We start from the raw sequence: 24,305 nt of genomic DNA, 5'->3' as shown, positions 1-24,305 counted from the left end.
GCAAAGATACAGACTAACATGGCTACCCCTTTGTGATGATTTGCAATGCTACAGTAATGAGACTGCCTTACTACAAGTTGGCAGCCCCATTTTAGTAAACAATTGGACATTTGTCTTTGCAAAGGACAAAATACTTTGCAATGTAACCAAAAGTCATTGAGAAGAGTGAAATGGAAGTGGAATGTAAAATAAAGAAACAGAATGTAGCCGAAAGGACCATCTCCACTTACCTTACAGAAAGCAGTGCTGAGGCATCTCTCTTTTCCAATCATTTCTATGAAATTCCACATACACACCACACCCTCACCTCCAGTGGCTTAAAAAAAAAAAGAAAACTAAAAATATGGACATACACATCTCATAGATCTGGAAGGGACCTTGGGATGTTATTGAGTCCAGCCCCTTAGCAGGGCCAAGCACTGTCCTTGACAGATTTTTTTTAATCCATTTGCCTCAGACCCCTAAACAGCCTCCCCAAAGATTGAACTCAACCCTGGGTTTAGCAGGCCAATGCTCAAACCACTGAGCTATGCCTCCCCTCTTTGCAAGCTCTATTAACAGAGAAAGAAGTTGGATAACAAGGCTAAAAATCAGAGCAAGAAGAAGAAGAATATCAGAGAAAATTCAATGGCTGTGGCCACACTAGCCCCTCCCTTCAGGAATAAGGGGCTTTTGAAATCAGAGGTCCGTTTTGAAAGGCCCCCGGCTACAAGGGCAGCTGCATTTCGAAACTGGCAGTTTCAAAGCACACGTGGCTGCCATTATGCTAATGAGGTGTTGCATATTCATGGTAGCACCCCATTAGCATATCCCAAAGTTCCACATTACCATAGCCCCTCTGAGAGGAGGGGCTAGTGTGATCACAGCCAATATGTGTCTCCTGTGGGGGTGAGGGGCACAGGACCACAATGATGAAAATCCTTCCATTTTTAAAGGTTTTTCAGCTGGATGTTTACAATCTGGGGGAGGAATGGGTTTTTCATGACACTAAGTGGGTGTATGTTATATCTGCAGATTCTGAGTAACAAAAGAGGTTAAGCAAGTTATTAAAAAAATAAGCTCTATAGAGAATTTTGAACTGAACATTTAGTATCTTTTTCATGTAATACCATTCCACAAAATAAAATCTGAGATCTTCCTTCACAATTATTAAGGTCTAGCATTACATAGCACTTTCTATCGAAAGACTGCAATAATGCAACACAAACTAACTAAACAGGAATCTCATCACCCCATCTGCTAAATACATGCATCTCTAAAGAGAAACAAGGCAGCTGATTTAACCATGAGCTACCCCCTCACTCTAATCTAGAAAATGCAGTGCAACTAAACTAGCCAATGGAAACTGCAGAAGCTATCTTGGTCAACACACTGTGATTATATATTATAATTGAGCGAGGATATTAGATTGAGATGGGTGCAAGGAGGGAAAATCTCTGTAGACTTGCAAAAAAGTACTAAAGGATATCCAAGGCCATATTTTCAGAAGTTAAAAGCCCATGTAAGCATATAAAAACGTGCAGAAATCGTAAGTCCACACTTGCCAAAATGGCAAATAAACATGAGGGGTTTGTATACAGCAACTGCTAGTTTGCATTTTCAGTGGCCCTCTGAGCATGAAAAAAGAAGTGTTTGCCCTCAGTGGAAGTAGTGGCATGCCTATATTTGCATGCACAAATCTATTCTTTAGAAATTTGGCCTGTAGTGAACACAGGTTGCCTGGACCTCAGTTTTACATCTCACCCTAAGAGACGAACTGCAACAGCAAAAAGCATCTAAAACCATGATGGATTAATCATGCAGTACTGACTCAGTGAAAAGTGAAGCCAGAAGCACTTCTTGCCGCACCTGGCTTGGATGGCTGCCATCCAAATATTCTGAAGAGTTGGGACAACATAAACTTGTGGAGCTGAGTCTGGATTTAGGAGGTGAAAGGATACATATAACTTAGCTCTCATTTAAACTTTGACCATGCTTTAGTGGACCCTCTAGGCCTTCCCAAACCCACCAAATGGAATACTGCTGCATCAGAAGACATCTGGTGGTCTTCATTAAACATCTTTGCGGTGTACAGTGACATCCGCTCTGCAGGGAATCATTAGCGGAGGCTGTTCACAACAAGCCAGCTGTTGGCCCAGCTGAAGTAAGCTTTCAGACGTGTCTTTGAAGAAATCAAAAAAGGTGATAAATGCATGTTTCTCTCAGATGAATCAAGAAAGGCCTTTTCTGGCAGAAAGCCAGGCATCCAAAAAGAAGTGGGAAAGAAAGTGTTGCCAGCTGAAGATTGCATGTGTACATAGTTGGCTGTTCAAAATTATTTCCATGGGACTACTTCTGGATCAGGGAAGTGGCAAGGGGAAGATCTGTCAGCTTGAACTCTACATCCCCAAGCAGCTCTCTCCTAGAAGCAGCAGCCAAAAAACAGTTCCGTAGCTTGCGTGAGATTTATGCTGGATAACTCAGTCAGGTTCCAAACCAAAATTCTTGATTTTGTACAGCTTCTATATGACAGGGAGCTGGGCTCTTTGAAAATAAGAGGGACGCAGTTTTCTTCTGCATACATGTCTATTGTAAATCAGACCACTTTTACAGAGAATTTATTATAGGAGCAACTCCACCAGAGAAAATTACCTTTGACGATTATACCCTAGCAATGATTACATCAGCCAGGAACAAGTAACAAAAATTCTAAGTTATATTCTTTTAGGTGTTGCTCCCCATTCTCTAGAATTACCATCTGATCTTCAATTTAAACAGAGAGTAGCGTTACTACCATTAAAACTTAGCACTTACTTATTGCTTTACATTTTCTAAGTGGTACAAAAATAATGGCTGTTTTATCCTTGGCAAACTCTTGTGAAATAAGTAAGGGTTAGTTTCTGAGATCATCACTCACATTAAATACCCCAGAAATTGTCTTGCGGAAGTCTGTGGGACTGCCTGCAGAACAAAATTCTGTTCATCATAAGGTGCAATATAAAATCTGGAAGCTACTGCTATTAAAATATGAAGATGTTGAGAGAGAAGTTAAGGCCCACAGTTCTAAAAAGTGGCTTCTTGTGACACAATAGTTTCTCTGGGAGCTTCCCATCTCTGAAAATCAATTTCTTCCTGTCTCAAATTGGACACCCCAAAATTACAAGCTACTTTTGAAACTTACTGCTCACCACACTGAACTGGAATTAAAGCTCAAGAGCTCCTAGCTCACTGCCCAACATCTTCTAAAACAGAAGTTCTCCATGAGGGCCATTATCCCACCAACAGGGGCTGAGAGAATTCCAAAGTTCTGCCCCCTCTGTAGCTGTAGGGGTGGGCTGCAGGATGAATTGAAAGGCTTCCAGGGGCTGGATACTGCCCACGGGTCATATATTGCCCATCCCTGATACAGTAAACTCTTTCATAACTGGCATTCTATCATCTGGAACTGTCAAGTAACCAGCATTTTAAGTGTAAGTAAATTTTAGTTACTTTTTCCATAAGTACAATACAACAAAAGTAAACACAAAATAAATACAGCAAATACAGAATAAGTTTACAGTGTACAATACTAGCGTTGTTGGTAAATAAAGAACTCTGCATGCATTTTTGTTTCTTAATACCTAATCTTGTTTTTCTTTAGTGTTATGCATTGCTGGCTATACCTCTCTATTGTCCAAAATATTTGAATATCCAGAAACCTCCCAGTCCCGGGGCTGCCAGATATGGAAGAGTTTACTGTATACTGCATACATCCACACAGAAACAGAGTGAGAGGTCAGAGTGATTATTATATAGTGACGGTTAAAATGACAGTAATTCATTATGCCCCTCATCTTTGTTACATTGTTTTTGAGGAGCTGTTCAGGTCTTCAACTATGTAACTTTTATTGATGTTACTAGGACTCACACAGCCAGAAATGCAGGAAAATGTGAAGGTAATATGACCAGTGTCCCATACACTTGCCACTCACCATATGTGGCGAACTAGACACTGCAATGTGGTGAAATGCAGCTCCTCAGAGCTGCACACATGGAGCACCCTCCGCCTCCTCCGCACCCGTGCCCCACCACTTCTTGGGACAAGTGTGTGGCGGCAGCAGAGGTGGCTCCTCCTGTGACTCTTGCCCCGGCGCAGCTCCTGCGCCTCCAGCCCAGAGCTGCATGGCTTCTGTGGCCGCAGCACAATCCCAGCGACCTCGGCCCAGCGTGGATCCTGCAGCCCCGGCGGTGGTGGCAGCTCTGGTGAGTCACCAGCAGTTTGCACAGTTGGGGGGGTGCCTGGCTCTGGGAGAGGGGGAGGGCACTGAGTTAGAGAAGGGCGTGGCTGGGGGGCCTTGGCTCTGGGGCAGGGCATTCAGTTGGGGACATGGCTGTCTCTTGGGCGGGAGAGCATTCAGTTAGAGTGGAGAGGCTGGGGGTGCCTGACTCCGGGGGTGGGCATTTATTCTGACTTGGGGGAGGGGCTGTGGTGACTACGGAAAGATGAAAACCATGAGGGTGGTGATCCTTGAATTTCTATTGGACACCACAGTGATGGGAAGTAAGTGTATAGAAGAACAAATAAGTACTAAAAATGATATTGGCTATAACCATAGTACGTTTGATTCATCCTTTTTCCCTCCAGTACAAAATCTGGAAACAAAGGCACATTCTAGTACATTTAAGGCACTGAAGTGAGAACCAATACAAATATTTTTGTTTTGGCAGATATCAGTCTAAGCTAAGTTAAAAATGCATGCCTCTTTCCTGTTCCACTGCAAAGTCAGTTACTCTTAAAGCAATTCGGTATCCATGTAATTTTGCCTTGGGGATCTTGTTATAGTGAAATATCTCACAACTGTATTTGTAAAATAACTTCCTTGTGTTACCTGTGGTGAATCTATGGAATGCACTGATGCAGGAGGTCACTATGTCAAACACTATGGTTGGGTTCTTAAAAGGAATTAATCATTTCAGGACCTCTACTAATTTCTGTATCTATGCAAGTTAGAACACTGATTTGGGCAATAAAATGGTATTTTTCAGAAATGAGTTAATAGCTTGGGGACAGAGGTCTAAAAGACAATTCTCTCTATTCACAGCTTTTCCTAATTGCCTCCATGTATTATGGGATACTCCTTCTTTCTTCAGAAGTGTTGGTATGAGATACTGCTGGAGGCAGGATTGTGGCCTCTGCCCTGATCCAGTATGAGCTATTTCTGTTGCCTTCCGTCTGGGGCTCGATATTTTACTCATATACACTGGTGTAAGTCAGGAATAACGCTGGTGAAATCAATGGAGATCACTCTTTTGGAATCAGTGTAACTGAAAGGATAACCAGCCCCATCCTCTTCACAAAAATAAAAACTGAGAAGGCGCTGTGCTAGTCTATATACTACCAAAACAAAAAGCAGTCAAGTAGCACTTTAAAGACTAGCAAAATAATTTATTAGGTGAGCTTTCGTGGGACACGAAAGCTCACCTAATAAATTATTTTGCTAGTCTTTAAAGTGCTACTTGACTGCTTTTTGTTTTGATATAAAAATAAAAGTGGGCATAATCTAAATTTGAGGCTTCTCTTTGTAGATCAGCTTGTGGCATTATCGGTGACTTGTAATGAGATATCCTGGCTGACAGAAAGACCCTGTAGCTTGCCTGCCTCCCACCACCCCACCTGTAATTAGAAACAGAAATAATGAAATCCTTTTCTCTATCTTATAAGAGAACTAGCTTGATTAGAGTCTAGGGTTTGTTGGTATGTAGGATGCATAAAGTTCATAAAGAGAAGGATCAGAGAGGTAGCCGTGTTAGTCTGTAGCTTCGAGAACAACAAGAAGTCTCGTGGCACCTTATAGACTAACAGATATTTTGGAGCATAAGCTTTCGTGGGCAAAGACCTGCTTCATCAGATGCCCACAAAAGCTTCTGATCCAAAATATCTGTTAGTCTATAAGGTGCCACAAGACTTCTTGTTGTTCATAAAGAGAAGGCTAAACTGAAGGGAATTGTGCTTAGTGCTTGCATCATGCAAGGGCAAATTCAGTAGTTAGAATCACAGTTATTCAGATATGCGCTCACAAAACAGAAGATATATATATATAGAGAGAGAGAGAGAGAATCCCAAGAACTCATCCATACAAATTGCCAAATTTTTCAAGTCAGCTTCCAAAGTTTGTGTTTCCATTCGCAGGCTATTACTATTGGCATATTTGACACGTGTCTCTGACCAGCCCATAGAGCCACAGTTTCCATGTACAAATGGCAATCTGCAGTGCATAACATCATAAATAGCAACAAGTGAAAAGAAAGGTGCTGCTTCTCTGAAAACGAAGTTCAAAGTCAGGCACATGTATTCAGGCTACTTTTAAATGTACTTAAAGTAAACTAGAAGGATGCTTTTTTTTTCCTTATGAGAAAATATTGTTAGCACACATCATTGTTAGTAAATATCCCAAGCCACAAGGAGGATTGCATTACCCCATCTATGCTACTTCTGAACAGTATGAATATAATACGCACCACAGCCTCTGTGCCAGAAATAGTTTTGGTCTATCTGCCTGGGTCTAGGCTTTTCAAGCAAGTCTGTGCTGTTCTCACTTAAAAGAGGCAACAAGACCTACTGCTGATTTAAGGCATGTAAGGGCTAGACACCAGGAGATGGTACAGAATGCTGGACATAGTCCAGCAACCTAAACTCAGTTGGTCTTTCACAATCAGGGCACCCAGCCTACAAAACTTGACACTGGGCTTGTTTCCATAATTGCAGCTAGCGTGTGTGTGGTACATGTGCTAATATTTTGAGTCATGTGCTCATATTGTGATGAGTGATGCAAAGTATTTTCAAATTGGAATCATGGGTAGACTGTCTTTGGCAAAGCTGCCGTTCTGTAATCAAACTTTGTGCATTTATTTTCACAGGGATTTCTACACATCAAACAGTAGTGGTTTAAAAAACACTCATGTATTTTGAACATATAGTAGTTATGTAAATACTTGTCAAGTGCTGAATTGTAAAACCAAAACAACCTTTGGGGCCTACTTATTCTAGCGGTTACATTATTTACAGCTCGGGGAACAGACTGTTGAGTTGTAGTCAAAAATCCCTGCCAAAGGGGCTTGCAATAGAAGGATTACCATATCTGCAACCATCAAGTGGAAACAATACAATTATTGTATAGTAATATGGTAACTAATTTTCCCAAGATAACCTAGGACGGCAGAAGCAACAGCAGAGGCCACTTCAATGGTTTTCACAATACTTCACCTTGGAAGAGTGGTTCACAGTATAGTTTTTTTTCCTTAATAGCAAGTAGATCAGTTCTCTTTTTTAAAAAAGTTTTTGGGTAGAAGAATAACAAACAGCTGGAAGGAGGTTACATTTAACTAGCTAAACTAGATATGGGATGAGAAAGTGTTCAAATCTGGATCCCAGACTGAGTTTTCGTTGGTATTCAGGGCTCATGTTCAACAGCAAAGGATAGCGAAGGTTTGAGGTAGATGGCACTAAAATCTTGCACACTGCTCTTCAGAGATTGCCACCCCTGAAAAGATGTCCCTTGCAATCAGCTGCTTCTTACCCTACTGCGTTCATGCAAGATTTATTCTGGAACCAAAGGACAACTTAGCAATGGGTTTCTTTTTATCTGAATCCATCCCAGAACCAAAACAGTAGTTGCAAGCTCAGAGCATGGAAATCAAATGCAAATCTTCTTCAATATGGAATGGCTTCACATATTCAGCTGCTTAGTTTTGGCCCATCTCTAGCTTTAACTGTGCTTGTTAATTAAAACTAAGCCCTTGTTAAGTCGAAATAAACATGATACAGCTCATTATTCAGAAATGTACACACTGCTTAGAGCTGCGTACAGATCTGTACTTCAGTCCCAATCAAATAGAGCCTTGGGTTAAAGGTTGCCTGGCCTGATGAAACTCAATCATGTCTATGATGTGTAGGATGAGGTAATCCATACAGCTAGCATGCTGTTAAATCTCCCTCCACCCCAACTGGCCTCCCTTATCCACTCACTAAGTCTACCTGCTACCCGCTCTCATCTAAGGGAAGTGGAGTTGCAGGGCTTGTCAAGAGGGGAAGATGAAGCTGCTTGGGGTCTGGTTCACTTCCAAATGCTGCAGACTAAACTGCGGAAACTGAAACACTCATGGTTTGGGAAAGCCAAATTATCTCCTCTGTTAAACATGGGTAAGCAGGCAAGGCCTTTACATTTATATTCCTTTTCAGAGACATAAAATGCATATATCGCATTTCTCCAGGTGTCTTTTCACAACACATTGCAAGACCAGCACAATAAACAATCCAACAGACCCGATGTCAGTTAAGGGACTCAACCCCAAACCCAGTTTAAAGGACTCAGTTAAAATGCTATTGGTGTGGGATGGGGGGTGGATATCCCAACCCTTCCCAAACCACTCTGTTGGCAAAATGGTGAGCAGATAGATGGGTCCGTCAATCTGAACAGAGATTAACAATCCTAGGGCTTTTCAAACCAGTGAGTTAGTTTAATAGCTGAGGACCCTTTGCTAAGGATGCCCTGCTGCAGAGCTCTAATGGTCAGAGCTAGAAGTGGATAGTTCAAGTATCCCAGCTGATCTCCGCTGTTAGGAAAGAACCACAATCCTCTGCCATATCCTGGCAGCTCCATGCCATTCCACAAATACAGGTAGCCATGGAATCTTCCTAGTGTGCTATGATAGCATCATGGGCCCTTTCAGGCTGCTGGAATAGGAACAAAGTCAGAAGAAAGAGGCATGGCTGGAGCTTTCTCATGTCACCTTTACACCCTTCTAGTGAACTTGTGTTTTTTATTTCCTGGCCACAGCTAAGAGTCAGGGCCCTGGGCTCTAAGGCTATACCCACAAAGCAAAGTTATTTCAAAATAACAGCCATTATTTTGAAATAATTTTGTAAGCTTCTACACTATGCACATGCTACTTTGAAATAAATTCAAATATTGTAAATTGCTTTGCAAGAGGATAAGACCTATTTTGAAATAGCTATTTCAAAATAGGTGCTGTTAAGACACAGGGTATGTCTACACTTGCATTCCTCTTTTGAAAGAGGTATGCAAATGAGGGAAATCAAAAATGCAAACGAGGTGCAAATTTGCATATTTGGCACCTCATTTGCCTATTCTAATTTCGAAAGAGCTTCTTTCGAAGAAGAAAGTCAGTGTAGATGCTGCTCTTTCGAAAGTAAACCCCATCTTTGAAAGAATCCTTCTTCCCTTTATTTAATGGGAAAAAAGAAGCTCTTTCAAAATTAGAATATGCAAATGATGTGCCAAATATGCAAATTTATACCTCACTTGCATTTTCGATTTCCTCATTTGCATACCTCTTTCGAAAGAGGAATGCAAGTGTAGACACACGCACAGAATAGTACTATTTTGAAATAAGCCATAAGGCTGTCCAATGGCACTGTTTTGAAATAGGCACTATGTGACCAGACATGCAATTTCAAAATAGCTGGGTTCTATTTCGAAATGCATTTTTGTGTGTAGCTGTTTTATTCTGAAACAAGCTAGTTCAGAATTGCTATTCAGGAATAGATTATTTCGAAATAATGTTGCCATAGTCTAAGATACCAAGAAATGAAAGCATAAAAGGTGTGATAAATTAAAACCAATGCTTAAACATGTCCCAACTGCTAACTGAAGCAATTGCAGAGTACAGAGACAATGCATTCACTGCAAGAAACAGAACCTACACTGACCAGATTTCCAAGTGGTCTGCATGTATAGCCCCAACGAACGCACACTGCAGCAAAGTGGTCTTGGACCGACAAAGGAATGAATTGTGGTGATGGTTTCTCACCAAAGAATAGTTACAATGGTCTTAAGTACACATTGAAAAACCTGTCTTGGCTACAAGTTCTACGTGTTAACTTAAACCCAAACTAGGAGCCAGCAGTCCACTGAGAGCTTGTCCATAAGGCAGGATAATGCACGCGACAGGGCTGGGAGTTCTAAAGTGTGCTTGCGCTGCACATTAATTCATCTGTGTATACCCTACTGGCATGCTTTAATATAGCATTGTGTGGAAGAATCTTCAGGCTCCCAGCCACATCTGCATTACACCAATATGGAGTGTCTAGAGCAAGGGTCAGCAACCCCCCCCAGCATGGGTGCCAAGAGTGGCACGTAAGCCGATTTTCATCAGCACTCGAGGCGGGAGCTCAGCCCTGGTGTCCCTCCCCCATGCAGTTAGGAGCTTGCTCAACACCAGGGCACCTGTGGATTAACAAAAGACCTGCTCATGCTACCAACCACCACCTAAATGGTAACGCTGCGCAACTTAATCTATTCATTAATGAAGCTGTTGTACGCAGGACTGTTAGTGACTTTAAAAAGTATCACCAGCACTCAGACCACACATAGAGGTCAAAAGGTAAAATTTCAGCACCCCACCTCAGAAACCTTGCTGACCCCTGATCTAGAGCTATACATTCACTCTCCTATTCAGTCACATACACACATTTCAGTGTACTTAGCATGCCTCCAAAGTCTTACACACCTCTTCTGAGTTCAGTTCAGCCGAGAAGCACCACATGGAAGCAAAGGGGTTAATAAAATAATTAATTTTATGTTTATTTTATTCCTAAAAGCTCTGCCACAAATTACACTGTGGTGTTTTTCTCCTATATATTATAGCCAAATGGCATAAAGGTAACTGGGTTTATGTCTCCCATATGTTAAACTACATCTCACTTCAGACCACATGATTTGGCTTTACAGCGGTATCACATCAGCTAAGCCATAAATGGGTTCAATATTAAAACTGTAGATCATGAAAAATAAAGAAGAGCTTTGTTTGCTACTTCAATATATCAATAGCTATCTTCTAAGGTGATTTTTAGTGGGTGGGAGGTGAGTCTAGTTCGGTCTTACAGCCAAAAGGATGTAGGAAGCCTTCCTTTCACCCCATTACTCTAAGCAAGAGCCAAAGAGGCACTTATAGCAGTGAGTTAGCAATCTTGGCAAGGATTTCACGCACTTCTTCATTCCTGGTAGTAATTTGCCTATCCCAACTCATCTACTATGTATATTTGAGATTGTCCATTAGTCAGTCAGTATGTGCATCTGTCTGAGCTAAGATCACCCAATTTGGTATACCACTTCTTATTATAACTTAAAGCTGGTAGGATTCTTTTTGTGTCAGGGAGGTGGGCACTGAAGCTCCTCCATCCCCAGATTTGTTGCTTGCTGTTCCCCTTCCTCCTATCAGGGAGTGAGGGAAAAGGGCACAGTTTACTGCATTTCTCACTCTGGCTGGGAAGAGCAGGGGGCAGGCAAGCTGTGCTCTTTGCTCTCACTCCCTTACAGGGATAAGAAGGGGAACAGCAAGCAGGTGGGGTGAGAAGGGGCTAAGGGAAGGGGGCTGAAATGTGGGGAGCTCAGGGCATGTACATTTTCCTTTTATTTTAAAAAAAATCCCCAAACCCACACATCATTATTGATTTAAGAACCCGAGCAAACATGGGGCAAGTTTGCTAGTAAAAATACTATGGTATTCTACAGTGATAGTAATGTGACCAAAACCACCTCCACCTCTGAGTTTTTCCCTTTGCCTACATCTGCACTACAACAATCCTTCAAAAGAAGTTCTTCTGGAAGATCTCTTCTGAAAAAACTTTTTTAAAAAGAGCACATCCATGCAAAAAAGTGGATCGAAAAAATCGATCCGCTCTATCAACAGAGAGCATCCAAACAGCTCCCACTCTTTCAAAAGAAAAGGCCATAAATCGAAAATCGGCACCATGAGGACGGCTCTTTCGAAATAAAGACCTCCCAGAAGTCTACACATATTTTTTTCCAAAAGAATCTTTTGGAAAATTAATTTTTTGAATAATTAATTTTATGTTTATTATAAAGGAAGTGGGCCGCCGGAAAAAGTGCCATGTTCCTCTGATTTAACATTGAAAGAACATGTTTTGTGTGTAGACGCTCCACAGGATTTTTCGAAAGATCCCCTTCTTTTGAAAAAACTCAATAGTGTAGACATAGCCTTTGTGTTCAGTCTGATGACAACAGAACTTAACAGTGAGAGGACACCTGTGCCCGGGCCTCTTGTTATGAAGCTGCAAAAGAATACACTGAACAGAACTGGACTGGGGAACTAGATCCAAACAGTCTGGCAGATGGTCCAAAGAATTTAAATAAAGATTAAATTTAGAGTTTATCCAGCGCCAAACTAACATGATTAGTTACATGGCACACACGCTGCCTTCTCACAGCTTTAAGGCCCCAGCTTAAGTTTGTTCTTGATTTCCCAAATATCTCAAAGTCTTAATCTCGGCCTTATTATATAAGCCTTCCAGTACAGGTGCTGGAACTAAGAATGCCAGGGGGACTGCAGAACCCTCTGGTTTGAAGCAGTTTCCATTATTGACAGGGTAGACAGTTTTGGTTCAATGGCTCTTCACCGCTATAAAAATTGTTCCAGCGCCCCTGCCTTGCAGGAGTCGCTGAAGAGCATTTTCAGCCTTAGTTACAGTTGAAATGATCAGGGTGGTCAGAATACATATTTTCTATATTTGGAGCTCTGCTAGCCAAACTTTTCATTTAGCCTTCATCTTGGCTATGTCTACACTAGCCCAAAAGTTCGAAAGAGCCATGCAAATGGCCATTTTGAAGTTTACTAATGAAGAGCTGAAATACATATTCAGTGCCTCATTAGAATACTGGCAGCTGCGGCACTTCGAAATTGCCACGGCTTATTCCATAGGAATAAGGAGATTTCGAATTTGTCACGGTCCTTTCGAGAAGGAGCCCCGTCTGGATGAGCCACGTCAATTTCGAAGTACCGCAGCTGCCAGCATTCTAATGAGGTGCTGAATATGTATTTCAGCACTTCATTAGTAAACTTCGAAATGTCCATTTGCATGGCCATTTCAAAGTTTTGGGCTAATGTAGACACAGCCCTTGTTTTCAGTTATTGATAAAAAGCATATAATCCTGATCCTACTGAAGTCAGTGGCCTCATGCCATTGACTTCAATATAACAAGGTTCAGGCCTAATACGAGTAATTACACCTGACCTTTGGCATTGTAAGTTCAAGTTCTATAAAATTACGTCATTTAAATATCTCTCCCCTGACTAGACCTATATGAGGCATACTCATCCTGCGACCTTCTCTGTCTACATGAGATGAAGAACTCATCCACAGAAGCATCAGACTACCTGTTGGGTATAACAATAGTCCAGGCCTTCTCTTAAGAAGCTAGGGATATTAGTAACGTACATTTTCTTCACTTAGTTCTTACAGTAAATGCACAGAAAGTTAATATAAAGAGGATTAAAATGTCACTAATAAAGCCTTTAAAAACTATAATTTCACCTCCCAAGACAACATTTGCAAACAGAATCAGAACATATGAATTAGTTCAGTTTGGTCTAAGAGTCCATATTTTTCCATTTAATACTTATTTGAAAAATGCACCCTAGATTGCAATTTACTAGAGTGTCAGCTTGAATGACACTTCAGCATTGGCATAATAATGCCTCAGTGTTTGATGACACATCTAATAAAGCTCCTTACTTTTGACTGACGAATAAGAACTCTGAAGTCATGTTCTTTTTCTGATTCTGGGTCACATAAAGCCAAAAAGACTTGTCCTAGATGGCTACAGAAAATACTTCACTTGGCACAGGCCTATCATAAATAGCTCAGCAGAAATTTCAAATACAACTCTTCAACATGACAGCTTGCTGAAAAAAACATAGAGGAAGAAATTTCCAAAGTCACTCACATATTATTATGGGTCAGGCTCTTTATTCTGGATTCCCCCCACCCCCCATCTACATCTCCCAACTTTTGTCCTCTTGCCTGGCATTTATATGGAGGCATTCTTCTCAGTGTGACAACCTCTGGGATCCTCATCTCTTCTCCCAATGCCTTGACTCCGTAGAGCCATGCTGTAAGAGTTGTATATCCACTCATGTCTGTTTTGAGCATTAGTTGGCTGTTCAGCATATCACACCACTCCTTCAGTCCCACAGTACCATGTAGAAACATTAGGGATGTGTCTACATTTGCATTCCTCTTTCAAAAGAGGTATGCAAATGAGGTAAATCAAAAATGCAAGTAAGGTACAAATTTGCATATCTGACACCTCATTTCCATATTTTTTATTTCTAAGTAGCTTCTTTCAGAAGAAGAAAACCAGTGTGGACACTGCTGTTTTGAAAGTAAGCCCCATCTTCGAAGGAATCCTTCTTCCCTTTTCTATGGGAAGCAGGATTCTTTCGAAGATGGGGTTTACTTTCGAAAGAGCAGTGTCCACACTGGTTTTCTTCTTTTGAAAGAAACTCTTTCAAAATAAAAATATGAAAATGAGATGCCACATATGCAAATATGCAACTCATTTGCATTTTTGATTTCCTTCATTTGCATACCTCTTTCGAAAGAGGAATGCAAGTGTAGACGCACCCACTCTGATTTAGATCGATCCACACTGACACTAACACCCAGAAAGATACAACACATTCTGAAACTATCTGCAAAAACCTACAGGATATTAGGGTTAGGTAATGGCCCACATGGATTTATCATGAACAAATCATGCCCAGCTCAACTGATTTCCTTTTTTGACAGGATGACTGGCCTAATAGCTGTGATATGCTGATTTTAGTAAGGCTTTTGATATGTTCCACATGACATTTTCATTAGCAAAGAGTAGTCCTTGAAGGTTTACTATCAAACTGGGGTGAGGAAGGGGAAGACATGTCTAGTGGAGTTCCACAGAGCTCAGTCCTCAGTCTATTACTAGTGAATATTTTCTTTAATAACTTGGATGAAGGAGTGAAAAATACATTTGTATTGGCACTGACTCACCAAGGCCGTGTCTACACTAGCCCTAAACTTTGAAATGACCACGTAAATGGCCGTTTCGAAGTTTACTAATGAAGCGCTGAAATACATATTCAGCACCTCATTAGCATGTGGGCGGCTGCGGCACTTCGAAATTGACGCGCCTCACCGCCGCATGGCTTGTCCCGACGGGGCTCCTTTTCGAAAGGACCCCGCCTACTTCGAAGTCCCCTTATTCCCATCTGCTCACAGGAATAAGGGGACTTCGAAGTAGGCGGGGTCCTTTCGAAAAGGAGCCCCGTCGGGGCGAGCCGCATCAAAGTGCCGCGGCCGCCCGCATGCTAATGAGGCGCTGAATATGTATTTCAGCGCTTCATTAGTAAACTTCGAAATGGCCATTTACATGGCCATTTCAAAGTTTGGGGCTAGTGTAGACACGGCCCAATACAGTAACCCCTCTTAGCTGCATTGGGATTAACTCCTTTCAGGTCCAATGCCCCCTTTCATTGCTTGCTGATGCACCCCACAGCCACTCTCTCTGGCTTTGAAGCACTCTTCGTGGTTTAACTGCTCTCTTTTCATGGCTTCACCTTCCACCCAGGGCAGTATGCATTTTCCTCCTTTTGGGGTATCAAAGTCTCACTGGACTGGCTCAGACAGTCTTGCCCACTTCCCCAGGGACTGGTAAGGGAAACCTGGGACCACCCTCTCCTCCAGGTATCACCTCAGGTCCTCTAATCTGCTGCCATGATCTGCAACATCCTACTTTGCTGTGGTTTCCCTGAGCTTTTTCTTATTCTGCTTCCTTCATTTTTCTGGGTATACCCTTGCTTTGGGGGTTAGATCCTCAGGATTTCTATTCTCCTCCTGGGTTTCCTCCTGGCACTCTTTAAATGTCCAAATAGTAGATGCATGCTCCCTCACTTCAGCCCCTTTCCACTGCAAAATTCCTGGCTTCATATCTTAGCCAGCTCCCTCCCCAGCTGGCCTTTATCAGCCATTAGCCATTCTCAATCAAGCCTTATAGGGTGCACCTCTTGACCTGGTCCCATTCACACCACCTTAACCCCATCAGCCTGCTGAATTTATCAATGTTCTATTTTCCTTCATTTGCATGTAGCTCAGGAGTAGCATGGGGCCTGAAACAGCTCCATGGAAATCTATTTTTCTATACTTATGTCTATTTCTATTCCTCCTTTGTGGAGCTTGATTTGGTTTTTTTTTAATAAAAGGTAGTAATAAAACACTAAGGGGAATGGTGGCTAACAAGTCTGCCTTCAGAGCATGCAACTCAGCTTTATGAGAATCTCCATCAAAATAACCATAGCCTGGAAACTCTGAATATTTACCTTTATTTTAAGTTAATGGCAGCAAAAAAAAAGGCATTCTCCTTTGCAATGCTGCCTCCAAAGAAAACAGCTACAGTTAGCCCATTGCCCTAGATTATACATAACCTTCCCTTTGCAACCATCCTGCCCACATGTTTCTAATCACTAGGACAATACACTGTGGTGTCTTCAGCCCTATGACCCTCTGCCTACAGCATTCTGTTATTTTTAATGAGTTTTGTTGACAAAAGACAACAGCCTCCTTCTTCCTCTACATGAAGTCATCTCCTTCATAAAAGGAAAAGGCTCCTCCACCTGCATCTCTCAATCTAGTAGGCCTGTCTGATGCAGGCATCAACTGACCGCTTCTCTGTGTCTCTAAGGAAGAACTGATGAGATATGGCACCCTTCTACACCTCATCTCCAGCCTGAAGCTGTGCTGAGCATGTGCTGCATGTTGGTTGAATGTGCATTCAGCTGTCTCAAGGGGAGATTCCAGTGTCTTCTCACCTGCCCATACCTCATCAAGCACAACATCCCCTTTGTGGTGGCAGTCTGTTGTGTGTTCCCGAACTTGTGTGAGTGCAAAGGGGAGGCTTTCCTGCCAGAGTGGGAGGATGAAGCAGAACATCTGGTCAGGCTCTACGAGCAGTCGGGCACCGGTGCCATATGCAGAGCACATTGAGGGGCTGTGCTCATCAGGGAGTCCTTGAAAGACAGTTTTCTGCAGGAACACTTCTGAGACTCTCCCTTGTGCCTTTCCACAAGGAATCTCTGCTTTTCTCATGTGGCCCTGTTGTTCCCCACTCCTCCCTTCCCCTATCGTCCCTTCCCACCATCCCTCCACCCCAGCAGAACAAACAATAAAGGACACTTTCTGGAACAAAATGGAATGTTTATTGCAGGGGGGCACACAACAGAGGAGGGAAGGGGACAGGATCCCGGAATGTGGGAAGGTTGAGAGGGGCTCAGACATAGGGTTGTGAGTGGTGCCTGCCACACTGTGTTCTGGGGCCCTGAAGGCCCCTGTGGAGACTGGGAGGAGAATGCTGGAGGAGGGGGTCAGGGTCCCCATGCAGAAGGATCCTGGAGCTCATTGCTCCAGAGTGTCGGGCCACGTGCAGACACCTGACCAGGTTGTTCTGTGACCTCCAGGCCATATGGACTATGACAGGAGTGTGCCCTTCCTTCCCCATCCCCCTGTCACCACATGGCTGCTGGATGATAGGGAAAGGTTTCTAACTCATCTGGAGTGCCCTTGCCAGGATCACACAGGAAATCCGGGGAGTGGGGGACCAGCTCCAGGGTCCACGTGACCACCTAGATGGCAGATATGGTGGAGTAGCTGGCCTCCTCCTGCTCCTGCTCCTCCCTGTTATCATCCTTGCCCCTTGATGTGGAGATCCTGGAGAGTGCTGTCCTTTCCCCAGAACCCTATGAGGTCCAGGGTCTCTGCACTGGTCCAGGATAGGACTTACCTGTGTTCAGGGGCACTAGTGCCATGGGAGCAATTTCAGCAGTGCTGTCAACCACTGGGAGCTTGCTTGAAGCTCTCTCCTGGCTCATGGCTCCCTCTGACTACACTACATTGCAGCTTAGGGCTTCAGGGCAGGCGATATGCAGCCAGCCCTTCTGCCTGTGGCTGGCTGCTTTAAGGCTCTGTGGGCGGGGCAGAGAGCAGCAGAGTTGGCCACAGGTGTGCCTAGAGTACTCAGGTCTAAAACTGTGCCAGGCCCCTGGAGGCCAATTATTTCTAAATAACAGTCCATGCCCATGCACACTAGTGCAATTGCAATATAGGTGCTTACTCCTCTGGAAACCAGGACCACATTATTTCAAAATAACCCCATTATTTTGAAATAACCCTTCAAGTGTACCCGAGGGCTGAGGGTCTGCAAGGTTTGTTAGAACTGACTAAAAAGGGCAACAATATCTTGCCTCCATTTCTTTCTCAAGGAAATCTAATTCTTTATACCTGGTCTCCAAGGAAGGATCTCATTTATTTTTCCAGCATCCTACCCTGAGGTAACTTGTTTGGGACTTTGGATGCAAATGAGAAGCCTAAAGTTGGGAAGGTATCATCAAATAAATGACTAGATGTTTGGAAGAAAGGCTTATTTCTTTGGCTGACCTGATGTTAAGAGCTGCCAAGTTTTAGGCAACTATGGCCACACACTATTTTTCACTCGGTTCAAAGCTGCCTCCTTCTTGCGCCCACTACATTACTGAAAACAAAACCCGGAATTTCAGAAGGAATTCAAGGAAGGCCAGGAGGCGTCCAAACATTTCCTGAGAGTATATTTTGTTGTTTTGGACACCACTGCTAGGACTTTGGCTACAGCTGTCTCTGCTAGAAGACATTCTTGGCTCAAGAATTCTGGTCTTGTCTCTAAGTTCCAAGCTAACATTATGCATTTGCTTTTTTGAAGGCAAACACCCCTTCAGTTCCAAGACAGACAAGATCTTGGAAATGATAAAACCTACAAACCCCCAGGACAGTCAACTTTCTGGTCTTGATTCAGGCTGTTTCCCACAATGCTCATTTGGATTCCATGAGGGGCAGTTACAACAGTCCTCCTTAGGATGTGGATACCAATAAACACCACACAACTTGGGAAGACCTTCAGTTCCTGTCAGAGAAAACAAACTCTTCCTACTTAGCAGGCTCAGCTATTGGCAAATATAGCTAACTATTCAGAGGAAGCAGCTCAAAACTATGTTTGCAGTATCCATACCCTCATCTGTCTTCCTTTATTACCTCACCTTTTAGGCACCATTTGTCTCAAATTTGTTAGGCCTGGCAAGCCATTTCTTAATGGGTCCTAGAAGTTTTTGAACTGGGGTATCATGTCCATTTCAAAGTTACAGCAAAACCTAACTACATATTTCCCTCTTACAATAATGTCTCGAGAGTAAAGAAGAGGTCTGGATCTCAATGAGAAAAATGAGACAGAGAGTGATAACTAAGGTTTAGGGGAACCAGCACATCTATCTGTATGTGGACAATTTTTACAATGAGTAGTTCATATCCTGGCTAGTCTACCATGTAAACCAAGAAAAGGCAAACTGCAGTTTCATTGGCATTTTGTACCATCCCCAATGCTCGACCTGAAAGCTACAGTCCAGCCCTCTGTATTGGAGGTGAGCAAATTATTTACGTTAAGCTCCACTTTTCATCCCTGAAATTATCAGGGCCCCCTAACCTGTCTAATGTAAGCCAAACTGACAGGAATTTTGGTTATAGTCATATGAAAATGTGTAAAAAAAATAAGTAAAATGTGTAAAAAATGTGTAAAAAATAAGTATGTAGAATGTAAAAATGTTATTAATTGGTATATAAATGTGAATATGCAGACGTAAAAACAGTAACATATGTCAACATTTTTAATTAGATGGATAAGCCTGACACTCAGCAGCTGATCATGATGCGCCCCTCATACAAAACTGCACACCTCCCTGAGGGGGCCAGCCCCTCACTTTGCTCCCCCAGCTCTATGTGCCACTATTCATGCCATTCAATGGGGCTGTTGTAACTCAGAACAGCCTAGCATGCTTGTCTATGAGCTGCTTCACAACCCAGAATAGTCAAAGTGCAGGTCAGGTATTCTCTCTGGTACTCTCAGTAAGTCCCAGGAGCAGTTACAAATACTTCACAGCTACTTTGCCCCAGAATCTGGCTCTTAATGTATAAATTACATTTATTTTAGTGCAAGTCCTATTTAATGTCAATTCAATTTAGTGCAAGACCTTTCTTACTTCCTCAAGCTAGGGTTTTCTTACTCTTGTTCTGTCCTGAGAATAGAAATGTTAACCGATTTGCACCTCATCTGCAATTTACCATGCACCATACTTAAGTCACTAATGAATTCATTCCAGGAATTTCCAGGGGAATTGCCAAGGAAGGGGACCTTGAAGACTTTTTCATCAGCTGTCCATGTGGTTTACTTTGGCAGACCACTGGAAATAAGATTATTTTATTTGCAAGATCATATACCCAGCTCATCAGTGCTGAAACGTGGCCAGGAACTGATGACCAGCAATACTACCAATATATCTGAAAAACGAAGCATGTCATTCTCACTAGTGCATCTTAATTGCATTTAATCTGAAACACAACAATTTGCCTCTATTCCACTGCAGCTGTAAACTATTATCTATGACAAAGGGGTTGATTTTCAAACCAATAAATATGATGACTGTTATGAAAGCTTTACCATTATCATATGATGTGCAGTCTTTACATTTGTTCCCTGCTGTGTGGCTGAACTTTTATTTCATTGGGGAAGGTTATGTGAGGACAAAAAATCTCTTAGTCACAGTGTGTAATGCTTGAAAGTATTCCAGCTCTCATTTAAGCACTAAGAACTTGAGAGACCAACAAGCTGTACTTAATGCACACTGCTGCATACATAATACAGTTCTGCTTAACAACGATCAAAACACACTTCCACCCCCACCAATATACATAGCACCAAAAACCTTTTCTGGGCCTCTAGATAACTGGCCAGTTCATGAGCAGAGGGGTCTCTTTATGCAGGATGTATTCAGAAGGATGCACATGACATGTAGCCTACACATATTCTGAAGTCGTAGGAGCAAAGTGTAGGAACAGCCAACTGTCAATCAGACCTCTTTATAAAGAGGGAAAAATAAATTTCTGGCTTTGTGTGACGCATAGCTATGCACTTGAGTAGTTTATAAAGTGGAATGCTGTAAGTAATATAATCATGTAAAATAAAACCTGCTTAGATGAGTGTGTGTAAATTAAGATTTAAACCAATAAAACCCATAGCTTATACACCTTCCTGTTTGTGGTTTCTTTTCCAGTGTCATAGAAATAAATGTATTTGAATGCTAAAAGCCTGAAATCATAACTATTCAACACAAATAACCTCTGGTTTCTCTTCTCAATCATGTCTTTTCTCCCAACTGCTCCAAGGGCAACCTTCACCTTCTGGCAGAAGAGCTGTCTGAAACCCACAAAGGGTCTAGATTAGCTAGAGCGTGAGTCAGTCTAGCCATTTTATACAACAAATGTATCTTTATCAAAAATACCAACAGGTTACCAAATGGTGATGCTAAATTAGGGAAACAAGTTGAAAATTACTAAGACGAGTTAGATATCTTCAAGTCATCAGGGCCTGATTAAATACATCCCAGAATACTCAAAGGAGCTGAATGAGGAGATATCTGAGCCATTAGCCATCTCTGAAAAGTCCTGAAATATGAGAGAGATTCCAGAAGACTAAAAAAGAACAAATGCAATGCCACGCTAAAAAAAAAAGGAGAAGTTAAGGACAGCCCAGGAATTACAGACCACTCAGCTTAACTTCTGTACCAGGAAAGATAAGGGAGCAAATAATTAAGGAATCCATTTGCAAACATCTGGAAGATAATAAGGTGATAAGTAACAGTCAGTATGAATTTGCAAAGAGTAAATCATGTCAAACCAATCTGACAGCTTTCTTTGACTGGATAACAAGCCTTGTGGATAACGGGGAAGTGACAGATGCAGTATATCTAGACTTGTTAAGGTATTTGATTCAGTCACACATGAACTTCTCATTAACAAACTAGAGAAATACAACCTAGATGGAGCTATTATAAGGTGTGTGCATAACTGATTGTATAACCATTCCCTGAAAGTACTTATCAATGCTTCACAGTCAGACTGGAAGGGTATAATGAGTTGGGATCCACAGAGATCAGTTCTTGGCCTGTTTCTGTTCAATACCGTCAGTAAATTATTTAGGTAATGGCATAGAGACTACCCTTATAAGGTTACTCTCACAGACCTTGGGAGGCAGGCCTGTCCTCGCCTACAGACAGCCTGCCAACCTTAACCAAATTCTCACCAGTAACTCTAGATCACAACACAGTAATTCTAAACCTGGAACCAACCCCCGCAACAAACCTCGCTGCCAACTCTGCTCACGTATCTGCACCAGTGATATCATGACAGGACCTAACATAAACCATACCATCAGGGGCTCTTTCACCTGTACATCTACTAATATAATATATGCCATCATATGCCAGCAATGCCCCACTGCAATTTACAATGGCCAGATTGGACTGTCTGTACATAAAAGAATAAATGGACATAAATCAGACATCAGGAATGGTAACATACGAAAACCTGCAGGAGAACATTTCAATCTCCCTGGACACTCAGTAACAGATATAAAAGTAGCAGTCCTACAACAAAAAATATTCAAAAATAAAATTGAGAGAAATCTCTGAGCTGCAATTCATTTGCAAATTTGACTCCATCAACCAAGGATTAAACAGAGACTGGGAGTGGCTGGCCCATTACAAAAGCAGTTTCTCTGCTCTTTATGTTCACACCCCCACATTAGAATCTGACAATGAGCTACATCCCCCCTGACTGATCTGATTTGTTTTCACCTCTCTTGATGTATATTACCGATAATGGGCCACTTTCATCCTGACTGATTACACCGTGTCAGCTCTGGCCCTCTCCTTTACTGAGACCCCCACTGAACACCCTCCACTGATGCATCTGATGAAACAGGTTTTTGCCCATGAAAGCTTATGCTCCAAAATATCTGTTAATCTATAGGGTGCCCCAGGACTTCTTGTTATCTTATAAGGTTTACAGATGACACCAAATTGGAAGAGATTGTGAATGCTATGGAGGATAGGATTATAATTCAAAAAGATTTGAACAAACTGGAGAAATAGTCTGAGGGCTATTCAGTAAGGACAGATGCAAAGTTCTCCAATTAGGAAGGACCGATCAATTGCACACATACCAAGTGGGAAGAATTTGCTTAGCAGAGTTCCCTGTAAGCTGAGCACTTGGGTGCCCACCCAGAAGAGATTCATGTGCCGCCCACCTGATTAGCAGAGCTCCCACACTGGGCAGCACATGTTTCTGTTGGCGGTGCGCATCAACATATGCCTTGGTGCATGTAATAAAATGTATTAGGTCCATGGATGGTAACATTTAGAGTGACCACTGATGCCAAGGAAGGAGTACTGCAGAAAGGGATTAGTGGGTTATAGTGGACTACAAGCTAAATATGAGTTAACAGCATGAAACTTGTAAAAAAAAGAAATTGCCATCATTCTGGGGTCTCCTAGCAGGAGGGTTGTTAGCAAGACATAAGAAGTATTTCTCCTTCTCTACTCCATGCTGATTAGGCCTCAGTTTTGAGTACCACATTTCTGGAAAATGTGGCCAAATTGGATAAAGTCGAAAAAGAAAAAAAATTACAGATCTAGAAAGCATGACTATGAGAGAAAATTGAAATAATTGTATTTGTTTCATGTGGAAAAGAGAAGATGGAGAAGGCAAGTAACAACTTTCAAGTACCTACAAGGTTGTTACAAATAGGAGGGAGAAAAAATATGCTCCTTAACCCTCTGATGATAGCTCAAGAAGCAATGGGCTTAAACTGCAGCAAGGAGGTATAGGTTGGACATTAGGAAAAAAACTTTCAGTCAGTAGTTAAACACTAGAATAAATTGCATAGGGAAGTTGTGGAATCTCTATCACTGGAGATTTTTAAGAGCAAATTAGACAAACACCTGTCAGGGATGGTCTAGATGGTGTTTGGACCTGCCGGGAGTGTAGGGAACTGGACTTGATGACATCTCAAGGTTCCTTCCAGGTCTCTGATTCTATGTACCCCTTCAGCCCACGTCCAGAACAGTTATAAAACATGCTCTCATCATTTGCAACCACATTTTCCAGAGGAATTAGCCCACCACGACAGTACAGTAAGAAACTATTGTAAAACCGTAAGGCCGTGGCTAAACTAGATCATGCCTTTCAGAAGGGGCATGGTAATGAGGCACTTCAGCCGATGCTAATGAGCCACTGCCATAAATATGCAGTGTCTCATTAGCATAATGACAGCCATGCGCGTTTCAAAAGCACCGCTTTTGAAACACATGCTGCCCGTGTAGACAGAGGCTTTCTGAAATGACCCCCCCGGATTTTGAAAGCCCCTTCTTCCCATTTGGTTATGGGAAAAAGGGGCTTTCGAAGTCCGGGGCATCCTTTTGAAAGGCCCCTGTCTACATGGGCAGCGTGCATTTAGAAAGCAGCACTTTCGAAACTCATGCAGCTGCTATTATGCTAATGAAGCACTGCATATTCATGAAAGTGCCTCATTAGCATCTGCCAAAGTGGCTCATTACCATGCCCTTCCGAAAGGCAAGGG

The sequence above is a fragment of the Carettochelys insculpta genome, chromosome 6 (genome assembly GCF_033958435.1).
Source record: "Carettochelys insculpta isolate YL-2023 chromosome 6, ASM3395843v1, whole genome shotgun sequence".
Taxonomy (NCBI): domain Eukaryota; kingdom Metazoa; phylum Chordata; order Testudines; family Carettochelyidae; genus Carettochelys; species Carettochelys insculpta.
This window is presented reverse-complemented; position numbering follows the sequence as displayed.